The sequence below is a fragment of the Papio anubis genome, chromosome 11, assembly GCF_008728515.1.
Source record: "Papio anubis isolate 15944 chromosome 11, Panubis1.0, whole genome shotgun sequence".
NCBI lineage: Eukaryota > Metazoa > Chordata > Mammalia > Primates > Cercopithecidae > Papio > Papio anubis.
Window position 1 is genome coordinate 45775300 of NC_044986.1, and position 12292 is coordinate 45787591.

Here is a 12292-nt window from a genome sequence, read left to right on the forward strand (position 1 = left end):
CATTAGAGCCAGCCATTGAGACCACAAACAGATGTCAAATTTGGCCTGGATTTTCTGGGAGCAGCATCTGGTTGGCCCTTCCCCAGCCAACACTTCCCTCGGCAGCTTGTTGTCACGGTGGCTACAAGGGGAAGGTGGGGGGCACTGTGGGGAGCTGCAGGACTATCTGGATCCTGGACTGGCTCACCCTCTGGCTTTCATTTGTCTCTTTATGTATATATGGTATGCTATTTACCTATATCCTGTGCCACACATTAACCTTCCTTCCAGAAGTCCCTGCCTAGATAACAAGTGTCATTGGCTAAAGAAGAAAAGAAGAACTGGCATGACTTAAAATACATGAAAGCTGGGTAACTGTAAACTTGCATAACTTGCACAGAGCTTGTGCCAAAGTTGTGCACCCTAAGTAGGGTGAAAATACACTCTATTAACCTGAGTGTCCTAATTTACACATGTGGTCTAGGTGTGATTTTAATAGCAATCCCTTTCACTCTCAAAAGTTTCCAAGTTTGGACAATAAATTATATGGATACCTTCTGTATGATGTGAGATCAAAGATTACCAAATTATGGAATCTCTAAATGGAGAGGCAGGCTAAAGACCGCTATGTGCAGACTCCTACTCAGTGCTTGGAAACCTCTTTTTTGTTTGTTTGTTTGTTTTCTGAGATGGAGTCTGGCTCTGTCGCCCAGGCTGGAGTGCAGTGGCGTGATCTCAATTCACTGCAAGCTCTGCCTCCCAGGTTCACGCCATTCTCCTGCCTCGGCCTTCCGAGTAGCTGGGACCATAGGCGCCCACCACCTCGCCCGGCTAATTTTTTGTATTTTTAGGAGAGATGGGGTTTCACCGTGTTCGCCAGGATGGTCTCAATCTCCGTCTTTGTCTCAGTCTGGGTCTAGCATGAAATGATACCGAAGGATGAACCAAGTGCTTAAACAATTCCAGTAGAGGAGAAAGGGAACTTGGAGCAGCTCTGTCGCCCTGGAGTGACACTGCCATGCTGCATTTCCTGTCTGTAATATCTCTTCAGAGCAATTGTTTTCTTCTGTGAGGACACTTCAGAGATTCACAGAGACAGATGCTCTTGTGACTGACCATAGCAAGTATCAAAAGTCCTGGGTAGAATTATGAAGCATTTCTCGTGCACTGCATATTGGGGAGTGCTTCACAGCTGTGTGACAGATGTGAGTGGACAGAGTGGCAAGGGAACTGCGCCAAAGGAGGTGGCAGAGGAAGCAACAAGCCAGGGATTGGCTGGCCGGTCCCAGCACAGCAACTGCAGCAGCAGCTTGCTAAGTTTCACAGGTGAAACCAAAGGCTGGGGGGAATGGAAAACAAATATCACTCCATTAAATTAAGGTCTGAGGAAAACATGATGAGGAAAGTCAAGAGTGAATCAAAACCTTGAAAAGCCACTAACTTTGACTTGACATGTGTGTGTGGAAGTTCACGTGTGCATGTGTGTCTGCGTGTCCAAGCTTTACACTGATTCAAGAAATAATTATAGATGGCCTGCCATAGGATGGTGAGCAAAACAGTCTTGGCCACTGTCCTGATGGACCACGCAGTATCACAGACTCTATATGTTCTATTTCTAGGCCTTGTATCTTGAGGATATATGCCAGTGGAATGATAATGGCTCTGTGACCTTGTTTAAGTCCCACCAGGGTCACAGGCAGAGTTTTCCAAAGTGCAGTCCTTGTACTATTATGTGGTGAAGATGCTTAATTGTCTTGTAATTATTTAACGTGCATAGGTATCACATCAAACCCAGTATTTTCAAGGATTTTTATAGCTTAAGACAAAGCTTGGTATAGGCAAGGTGAATCAATTCAAAAAATACATACTAAGAAAATAATAGTGGAGGTGGTACAAAGAAACAGCAAAGGTAGTGAGATGGCTTCACTGGTGTTTGTGAATCACCGAGATATTGCATGTAGAAATAAAAATCAATATGGTCCATAGAAACACAAGGGGTTCTACTTACCCCTCAGTGAGCACTTGCTCTCTCACTCACCCCAGCAATGACATATGAAGCAAAGCACTGCTCTGACTGCATATGCTCTTGCGGACAACTTGGCCAGCATTCAGAAGGCACTGAGTGTGCTCTGGGAACTTCAGAAGGCACTACCGTTCCATGGAGAACTTCACAAAGAGTGAGACCTAGTCCCTGGCCTAAAGAGAGTATAATTTAGTAGGAAAGAAAAGACAAGCACACAAATAACTGTAAAATGGGATAAGCCCCACAGTGGAGGTACAAAGTCCCATAGAAGAGGTCCATGGAGAGATAAGGCACGCCTGCCGGGTAAGGTCAAGAAAAACTTCATGGAGATTTGAGATGGCATCTGAGATAAGCCAGGAAAGATGGGTAGAATTTCAACAACCAAAAAAGTGGGGAGAGGGATGGGAGGCATTCCAGAGGAGGAGAAATGCTTGAGCAATGGTACAGAGACCAGGAAGTTATATGAGGGCAGAAAGTCCCTGCTGTCTATTTAGCTGAGATATAGAATGTAAGTCAGTTAGATGATTAGGTGGGGTTATAATATAACTAGCCTTAAACAGTGGACTGAGAATTTTCCACTTAATTTAATGCAAATGGCAGGGGAGGGGGTAGGCCATGGAGAGCTGAAAACAGGACTGGAGATGCGCTAGAGGGAAGCAACCCTGGAAATGGGTGAAGTAAGGGTTACTGTCACCCCAGTTCTGGTTCTTGTTATTCCTTTCGAGAAGCATAATAGAAGTGTGAATTTAGGGGAACCAAATGATGACTTTGCAGAGGAAATCTCTAGGACTTGTGGCTTGATTAAAAGCAGGGAGATGGATAGGGAAGATCCAAGGATAGCTAGATAACTAGAACCCTCCTGTCCCTCTGACTCATGTGTGCTAAAACTGTAGAGTGAAGCAAACACTTATAAGTGACGTGATGTAAAACCCTTAGGGGCCTATGCCCACCTCAAGAGAAGAATGTGTGGTCAGGAAAAACGACCAAGGGAAGTGAAAACAACACAGGACCAAGAGTATAACCCGTATTTTATTCACACATGCAAATTTAGGCACAGCAAAAAGGAAAACGAAGTATACCAAATGTCAAGGGTTAATTATTAAACATTTCTATATTAAATTATGAGTTTTTCAGTAAGACACTTTTTGATAAGACACTTGAATTACGTTCATAACCATCAAAATAAAGAAAATAGACAGATTTTCTTTGGTCAGGGGAGAATATTAAGTATTGTGGAAGCCTGAAAAATGGTCCCCAAAAACTATCTGGTCCTAATCCCTAGAATGTGTGAGTGTTATCTTACTTGGATAAAGGGTTGTTGCAGGTGTGCTTAAGATAAGGATCTTGAGTTGGGAAGATTGTCCTGAATTATTCAGGTGGGCTGTAAATGCCATAACAGGCAACCTTTTTACATGGATATTTGACACAGAGTGGAGGAGACACCCATAAGAGAAGGCAATGTGTAGACATAGCATTGAGAGACTTGAAGATACTGGCCTTCAAATGGCACAGCCACAAGCAAAGGAATGCCAGCAGCCACGAGGAAAAAAGCAAAGAATGGATTCTCACCTAAAGTCTCCTGAGGGACTGTAGAGTATCCTGCCAACACCTTGATTTTGACTCTGTGAAATTGATATCAGGCTGCTGGCCTTCAGAACTGTGAGAGAAGAAATTTCTGTTGTTTTAAACCATCGAGTTTGTGGTAATGTGTTGTAGCAGCCACAGGAAACTCATATTCTAAACTAGCAAGTATCAAATGAGAATTTCTAGTGTGCAGCTAAGATACCACCGCAGAAGCAGCTGGATAATATCAGATGAGCTGAAAACTTCTCTTACCCCATTTTCTTATCCATAAAACGAGCAAATCATACCTGTCTTGCAGAGTTAATTTTAAGGTTATACACGTAAATAAACTTTGAAAGTGACAAGTATTACAAAAATGCAGGGAATTATCCTACAAGTCTGGATATCCCCACCACCCAAGGCACATGAATGATGCACAATAAAATATATAATTGGTTAGAAACAGAACAAAGATGTTGAAAGTGCTTCAAAGCTCAAAATATAGGGTATGAGGAATGAAGGAAGTTCAGTTCGGTAATAAAATATTTATTCAGCATCAGTAATAAGTCAGGCACTCTGCCAGAACCCAAGGGTATAAAGAGGAACAAATGATAATTCCTGCCCTGTGGATGGCTTATAGTCTAGGGTAGCATTTTTAAAGTGTGTTCACACACCACTAAGCTCTCAAATTTCTATTTAAAGATGCCAAAGGACACAAGATCAAGTGCTGTATTCTATATCTACCCTCTCCATTTCCTACCCCCTCCCACACCCACACTTTCTGTAGACTCACAATGTTAATCTAAGACATTGAGTCCTGTTGTTAATAAGCTGACTTGCCCTTAATTATCCCAGGCTTTTCCAAATTTCCTTGGCATTCACTAACCATTTAACCTTGGGGAAAAGAATGGAATAACATTCTTGCCTGCCTGTTGTAGCTGTCATCATATTTAAATGTAATAAAACATGGAAAGTGTTTAATAATTATGGTGCTCTAGGCAAAATAGCAGTCCTTCAAAAATGCCCATGCCCTAATCTCCAGAACCTGTGAATATGTTACCTGACATTGTAAAGCAACCTTGCAGGTGTGATTAAAGTTACAAGCTCTGAGAAGGGAAAATTACTCTGGATTATCTGGGTGGGCCCAGCTTAATCATAGGAATCCTTAAAAGTGGAGAATGTTTTCCAGCTAAGGTCAGAGAAATAGACTTGACAAAGGAAGAAGGGTCATCGAGATGTGATATTGCTAGCTTTGGAGATGAAAGAAGAGGACCTCAGCCAAGCAATGTGGGCAGCCTCTGAACACAATACAAGGCAAGAACACAGGCTCTCTCCTTTAGCCTCTAGAAGGAGCACAGCCGTAAGGCATTCTTAAACTGTGTTGCCTACCTTACCTACCTCATCCACTTACTAGTTGTATGACTAATGGCATGAAGAAGTCACTAAAACTCTCCGAGCCTTCCTGGCCTCCACTTAAATGGGAGTGGTACCCACAGAGGGTCAGAAGACTCAATCAAATCTCAAATTCATTATCTCTTGCTTCTCATGCATAAGCCAGTGTCAGCAGGAGGCATCAGTGCTTCTGCAAAAATAACTAATTCAACATTACTTTATCAGATCACAACCTTTCTTTGCTAAAACCTTCCAGAGGCTCCCTGTCTCACTCACAGAACAACCTCATGGACTTCCTCTGTTCTCAGTGTTCTCATGACACAATCTGACCCCATTTCCTCTGACTGTAGGTCCTTCCTCTCTCCCTCTTGCTGATGGTGCTCCAGCCATACTAGCCACCTTGCTGTTCCTGAGGCACACCAGGCAACTTCCAGCCTCAGGACATTTGCACTTGCTGTTTTCTTTGCTTAGAGCCCTCTTCCCCCATAACCACATAGCTTGCTCCCTCAACTCCTTTCGATCTTCATTCTGCTATTACCTTCTTCCTAAGGCCTTCCCTAACAACCCTATTAAAATTGCAATACCCACCAACCAAACATTCCCCATCCTCCTTTCACTTCAATTTCCTCCATAGTAATTTCATCTTCTCACATGCTGCATATTTAACTTTTTTGTTTACTTTCTTTGCTCCATTGGAATGTAAGCTCCATGAGGGCTTTTCATGAAGGACATACAAGTAGATGCTTGATAAATATTTGTTGGATAAATAAATCATTGCATATACCAATCTAAAGTCACAAAATCAATATGAGCATCTCCTTCCACTGAAGACATATCCTTTCAGTTATCGATGAAAAATGAAGTTGAAAAAACAATAATCAGCCTGTCATTGAACAATGAAGCTGCAGCTAAGATTAAATTCTTGACTGACTTTGCTGAGCCCAACCAATTCAAAGGAAGAATAGAAACGTGGTCAAGGGACTCAAGACCCAGCTCTTGTCCCCTAGACCGAGAGAACACAGAGAGGACCAGCCTTCTGATGTCTTGTCCTTCCTGGTTTTGACCAGCCTATAAAAACCATAAAAACAGTTTGTCTCAGTATTTCAGTACTTCCGCTTCCAGGCCCAGGAAAGAGCAGGAAGTGCAGGGGCGTGTGAAAATCAAGAAAAAAGAAGAATTAAACCCACTACACATGAAGGGCTCAAAGACTTCCTCTGTAGCCTGTCACAGCACACAGGTTTCAATGTGCTTTCACTGAGAGCCTGAGGAGACTGTGCTGTCCCCAGAACTTTGCACCATGCCCTATACTCTCAATAAACACGTGTTGCCTAAAAAAAAAAAAAATTAAATTTTAAGAGTTTCATTTTCTCTATTTGTATAAAGTGATTATAAAACCTACCTCACGGAGCTGTGTGATGATCACATATGAAATCGAATATATTAAGTGCTTATGCAGTGTCTGGCACATGATCGGCATTAATTTCATGTGAACCGCCATTTTGGTGGCAGTGGTGGCGAGCTGATGGTGGAGGAGGTTTAGTTAGCGCTGGGTAGATTGTAACACATCCCTATCCTTAATGATTTGTTCAACCTGGAATTTCGGACTGAGCCTGGGCCCGGTGAGTTGAATCTTAGAGTGATCCATTTCTCTTGGAAAAGTCCTGTTCAGTTTGAGCAAGAAACTCTGGAAAGGGGAAGAATGTATTTTAATCCCAACTACCAGGGTGACAGGCAGCAGAACTGAAACAGCATGACTAAGCACAAATCATCTCCTTTCATTACATGGGAGACTGAGGTCTTTCCTCTCTACTGCCAGGGACTGGAGAAAGGAAAGATGTCCAGTTTAATTGCATCTGATAAACCGATGGTAAAGTCCAAGGGCAGACAACTGGAACATTTCCCCAGCCTTTTTCCTGTTAGGTTCTCAAAGCTAGAAAAAAATGCTGAATGTCTTTTCCCTAACTACATATCATCATATGAAGCCCAGCTAAGTTTCCCTTGAAGTTCACTAGCCCATTTCCTCTTTAAGTCTACAGGGCCACCTGCCAATGTGCAGGGATTAAATGAAGAAATAAAGACCTAAGGCCTTTCTAGAAGCTAAAAAGCCTAGGACTCTCTAAACACTTCGGAGTTGCAGTTCAGAATCCCTTTGGTTAAGAGGTATGGATCACATAGTTTCAAGCTGAGCCATGCTTTTCGGAATACTCTGCTTTTTCTCATCTTTTTCCACTATAGTAATACTATAAATGAGATCTCTTCCAGAAATAAAGGCAAAAGGCCCCAAGCTCAATGCTAAAGATGTTTGTGAAAGAGTTCTGCAAGAATAGGATATTTGTAGTCTCATCTGCAATAATCATTTCAGAAGTGGCTACTGATACAGGTAGGTTTGCAGTCAGCAATTGTGGTGGAAATGGGGAATGTCTGTTCAAAGAAACAGAATGTGCAATGACTCAAATGATTTCAAGTAACTGTCACTATTACATGATGTTAGTCATTTATGCTAGTTTTTTCTTATTTATAGATGCCTAGCTTTAAATTAACCTCCCTGATATATGGAAGCAATTTGGTCAGTAATAAGTTCCTTTGTTTTGAGTTTTTTTTTTTTTTTTCTTTTTTAGGACTATGTGGTGGAGGAGACTCCTGACTTTCACTTCTCTAAATAACCAACAACTCCTCACTGTCCTTGTGTAAAGTTATCATGGCCGTGGGGAAGGAGAGACACTTCAAGGACAGCTCAGAGCAAAGTACCAGTTTAAAATCTTCTCACGAGAAGAGCAGCATCCTTCACTCATTCGTCCTTTCACTGAGGGTGTACTACCTGTACTCACTGTGCTAGATATTGGGAATACAGGGTTGAATGAGACATGGGCAGGCTTCCTGAGAGGTAACACTCGACTGCATCTCAAAGGATAACTAAATACCTGCCAATCACGATGGGCAGCAGGATAGATATATAGGCTCAGCATCATTTTGGGTGTTGCTTTATCTTAAAAAGCTGCCTGAACCACTTAAAGGGATCCACTGTCACCTTCAAAAGGGTACACCGATATACATCTTCCTGAGGTCTTTCTAAGCCACTTCTGGAGCTAGATAGATGTTTCTCAGATGTCTCCGAAACAAGGCTTCCAGGCAGCTACATCTGAGGCCATTGGTGCTGCAATATGACTGAAAGGAAAGAGGGTGTGTACTTCAACAGCCTTGCTGTAAGCAAGGTGGCTTCATCCCCTCCCCCACCTGAAATTGAGAAACACAGAAGTGACCACAGTCCTAGGCCACTGTGTGCAAAAATGGGAAATGTCACTCATCAGGTCCTCTCCCATGTTTAACCAGAATCATCACCCTATAGATTCGGGAACTGAGTGACTTGACCATTTTGCACGTAAGCCATATGCAATTGGTCCAAAGGAGACCAGTGAGCAACAATTCAATTTAGAGTTCACTGAACCCTCTGGTTTGGGAAGGAAATTGCTAGTAATCAATTGCAGCAAGCATACAGGCTCAGGGCCAGGAAGAGAAAAATCACTTTAATGGGCAAAGCAGATGTTGCTAAATTCATTGCAAAAGTGAGATGGGCACAGAGCCAGGCCTTGCATGAGAGATGCTGATCTGTTCTCCTGAATGAACAAAACAGAGACACTTCAAAAAGTGGGGTTTCTATGAAAGAAGCCAGAGATCTGTGTCCCTGTTAGAGTGAATAAAAGAAAATGCACCCAGGTGTTCAGGTCCCCTGTACCACCACAGGACTTAAAGTTGTTAACATCTTATAAGGATTTTTATACAAATCCAGAATACTAGCTAAAAACTACCTGGGGAGTCTTCATTCGGTTCTAAGGAGACTATGTGGTAGAGTGGAGAGAACATGGGCTTTGGCATCAGATCTGTTTCTTCCATCAATTAGTTGGTTCCACCACCAAGAAGTTGTAAGACTTGGGCAAAGTTCTTAACCCCTCTCAGTCTCAGTTTCCTCCCCTGTGAAATGGGCCTAATGTCATTTACCATATTAGAGCAGTTGTGAGGACTAGTGATACTGTCTGTAAAGTATGGTAGAGAAATGCACTTAAGCAATAACATGTTTTCAGAACCATGAAAAGACTGGTGACACTAGGATGTGGGGAGAATTGGTTAATGACAGGGCAGGGCGGGGTGGGGTGGGGAGAATTTCTGGCCCAATATTGACTAGCTTTGGCACGTGCTCTTGGTGAAGGATTACTTCACAGGCCACATGTTTCTTTGCATGTTTAGGTTGATAAGACCTCTCTCAAGAATATAAGAGCTCAGCAAGTGCAGGAGCACAGCCCAAGGAAGGTCACCGCGTGTACTTAGAACATTTTCATGAAGTAGCTTCGAACACAAGCCTCCTAAAAATCAGTTGATTCTGATTCCCCAAATCTGAAATGTTCTTTACTTACCGAATTCCCACTCATCCTTCAAGGTCCAACTGGAGTCCCTCCTCTGAGAATCATCCCAAATTCCTCTAGAGCTCACCATCTCTACCTACTCACATATTGCCCAGTTTATATCAGCTGCCTTCAATCCTTCCTGGAACAAGACATTAAGCCCATTCATTAAAAACTTTAAATGCTACTTGCTCAATTCTTTGGCCTGTCGTAATAAATTGTCATACATTGATCATCCCCTGATTCATGTGGTTCTACCCCAAATACTTAGCAACTTCCTAGAGTTTAGATATTGAACTTGCACTAATTAAAATCTCTAAATCAGAAGGCAGAGAGAGCTGAGGGCTCTGATACTTGACTAGTTGTGTGAGCTTGAGCCAAGTTTCATAGACTTCTTAAGCCTTAGTTCTCTCATCTGTGTACTGGAGATAATAATAGCACCTTCCTCCTAGGATTGTTTGAGACTTTCGTGAGCTCAGTCCTACAAAGTGCTACATTGTTAGCTGAGTACTACATTGTTAGCTGAGTAGTAGCAGTCACTTTCCTGGAAGCTTCTTCACCCAGAGGAGCTAGCCCATGCCTGCGCACAAAGAATGTCAAATTACATTCATACCCCATGAGATTTCCAAGCCACAGGCCATTTTCACAGTGGCCATTCTCCAGAAAGCTAAGTCCTGCTGAAAGTATGTTTCCAAGTTGCCATCACCTTTAGAATATTTCTGATAAGCAAGCAAAACTGCCTGTGGACTTTGGCAGTGAATTTCTGGGGGCTGGTAAGAGGAGGATGTTTACCAGAGCACAAAGGCCAGGTCATAAGCAGAGAATATTTTGGCCCAGACAGATCCCAGAGAAGGCATTTTTGCCAAGCGCAGACTCCATTCTCAGGTCCTGAAGTCAGCATTAGAAACTAAACAAACCTTCCCGGGTTCACATTTGTTTACTTTTGGCCAAATGCAACTTCCTGTTTGAAAGGAAAAGGGCAGTAAAGCTTTCTATAGCCTTCTTGGACATAAAGGCTCTACTTGAAACAATTGATTTGCTAAGGATAAATGAATCAAACGTACACAATGGGGATCTCCCTTCCCCTCAAAATGTCCACGTTTCACCGGGGAAAGCGCTCAAAAAAACCAAAACAAATATTTTTTCAACTGCTGGCCCATGAGGATTGTTTAGGCCATTTCTTCTCCTGAGAGCAAGAAAAACAGACATCAGGAGAGAGCTGCGTTACATGTGCTGTGTCAGAGAAGTCACTGCGACACACTTGGGGGTTGCGATTTCAGTTACACAGAAAGTCACAAAGTTGAAGTTCCCACAGCCACTCAAACCACATTCCCCAGCATGAACACAGAACAACCAGCTCTTTCATTACGTGACTACGTCCCAAGCCATGTCCTTCAGGGTCCTGAAATTCCCTCGGATGGCCACGCACCCTGCACCTAGGCTTGAAAACTGACTACCAACCCCATATGAATCCACCATAAGCTTTTTACAAGGATTCAAAATAACTTACTCTGTGTGAGGAGGTGGGGGATGGGGAGGGGAGGTCTGTAATTTTAGAGCATCTAGCAAAGTTAGCATAAAATATGGACTTTAACTTGGGTTTATATATAAAATGAAGGTGCTGTCTACAACTCTTGAATCCTTTTGTCATAAAATATTAAATATGTAAAGGACCTTAAAAATCTTCTGGTCAACCTCCCCCTATACACAAATACATAAATAATATAGATGAGGAGTAAAGAGGTCTGGAGACATTTCCTCCTTAGACTGTAAACGTCTTGCTTCTTAGGGCAAGAACTATTTTGCTTATGTTCTTATTCTTTAACACAGTAGCACGAACACAATAAAGACTCAGGAAGAAAGTGACGAATGAAGAAGTTAATGAGCTGACCTGGTCTGCAAAGTCAGGTTCAGCACACAGGACTCTCTCAGTGCTGTGTGCTCTGCCCAGTCCTATCCGTTGTGTATCCACTAGATTGTAATCTACTTGAAGGCTGAAGATGTCATTATTTGTTTTTTTGGCCATCATACCCTGTGCATTGAACTTTGCAAGTATTCAATAAAAACATTTTGAATGAGTAAAGAAATTAATGAATAATTGAGTAGATGAAAACATATGAAAACATACAGTGGAGATAACTAAATATCTTTCTTGAATAATTTCAATATTACTTTGTCCCAAAGGGGAAATTCTTCCAGTTTCTAGGATGCTGGATTTAAGGAGAAGTAGATTTTTGAATATTCCATATATTCCTTTGACCCTTCCCTATTGGTGTCCCACTGGACAATTATAAAACGAGAAAGGGGCCGGGCATGGTGGCTCACACCTGTAATCCCAGTACTTTGGGAGGTCAAGATGGGCAGCTCACCTGAGGCCAGGAGTTCGAGATCAGCCTGGCCAACATGGTGAAACCCCGTCTCTACTGAAAATACAAAAATTAGTCTGGCGTGGTGGCACACACCTGTAGTCCCAGCTACTCAGGAGGCTGAGGCAGGAGAATAGCTTGAACCCGGGAGGCAGAGGTTACAGTGAGCTGAGATCTCCCTGTTGCACTCCAGCCTGGGCAACAGAGCGAGACTCCATCTTAAAAATAAATAAAACGAGAAAGGTAATTATAACAGGAAACATCGCCTCCTCCCTCACAGTGCAGCCAGTTCTCTTCAAGCTCATTACCTACTTCAACTTTAATGAAAATGAATTCATCTTGGCCCACGAGGCCTTGACATCTTGTTCCAACCTAACTGTCCATCTGTGGCCACCCGACCATGTGAACATTTCCCAGTTTCTAGACTTAAAGAGATCTTTCATGACTTTACGTTCATGGGCATGTTTCGACCTCCATCTAGAATACACTTCACCATCACCATGATTACCATGACTGCTACCATCACCACAGCCATCTGACCACTGATGCCATCCCCCTTTTCACCACTCCCA

The 12292-nt window shown here is 42.6% G+C and overlaps 1 long non-coding RNA gene across 1 annotated transcript in view; it reads right to left on the minus strand.

The window, feature by feature from the left end:
- Positions 1 to 7519: 7519 nt before the first annotated feature.
- The window catches only part of LOC110744144, a 28872-nt gene continuing 24099 nt past the window's right edge, over positions 7520 to 12292 (minus strand). Inside the window, exon 4 of the long non-coding RNA XR_004176947.1 lies at positions 7520 to 8122. This is a non-coding gene — a long non-coding RNA (uncharacterized LOC110744144). The remainder of the gene's footprint in view (positions 8123 to 12292) is intronic.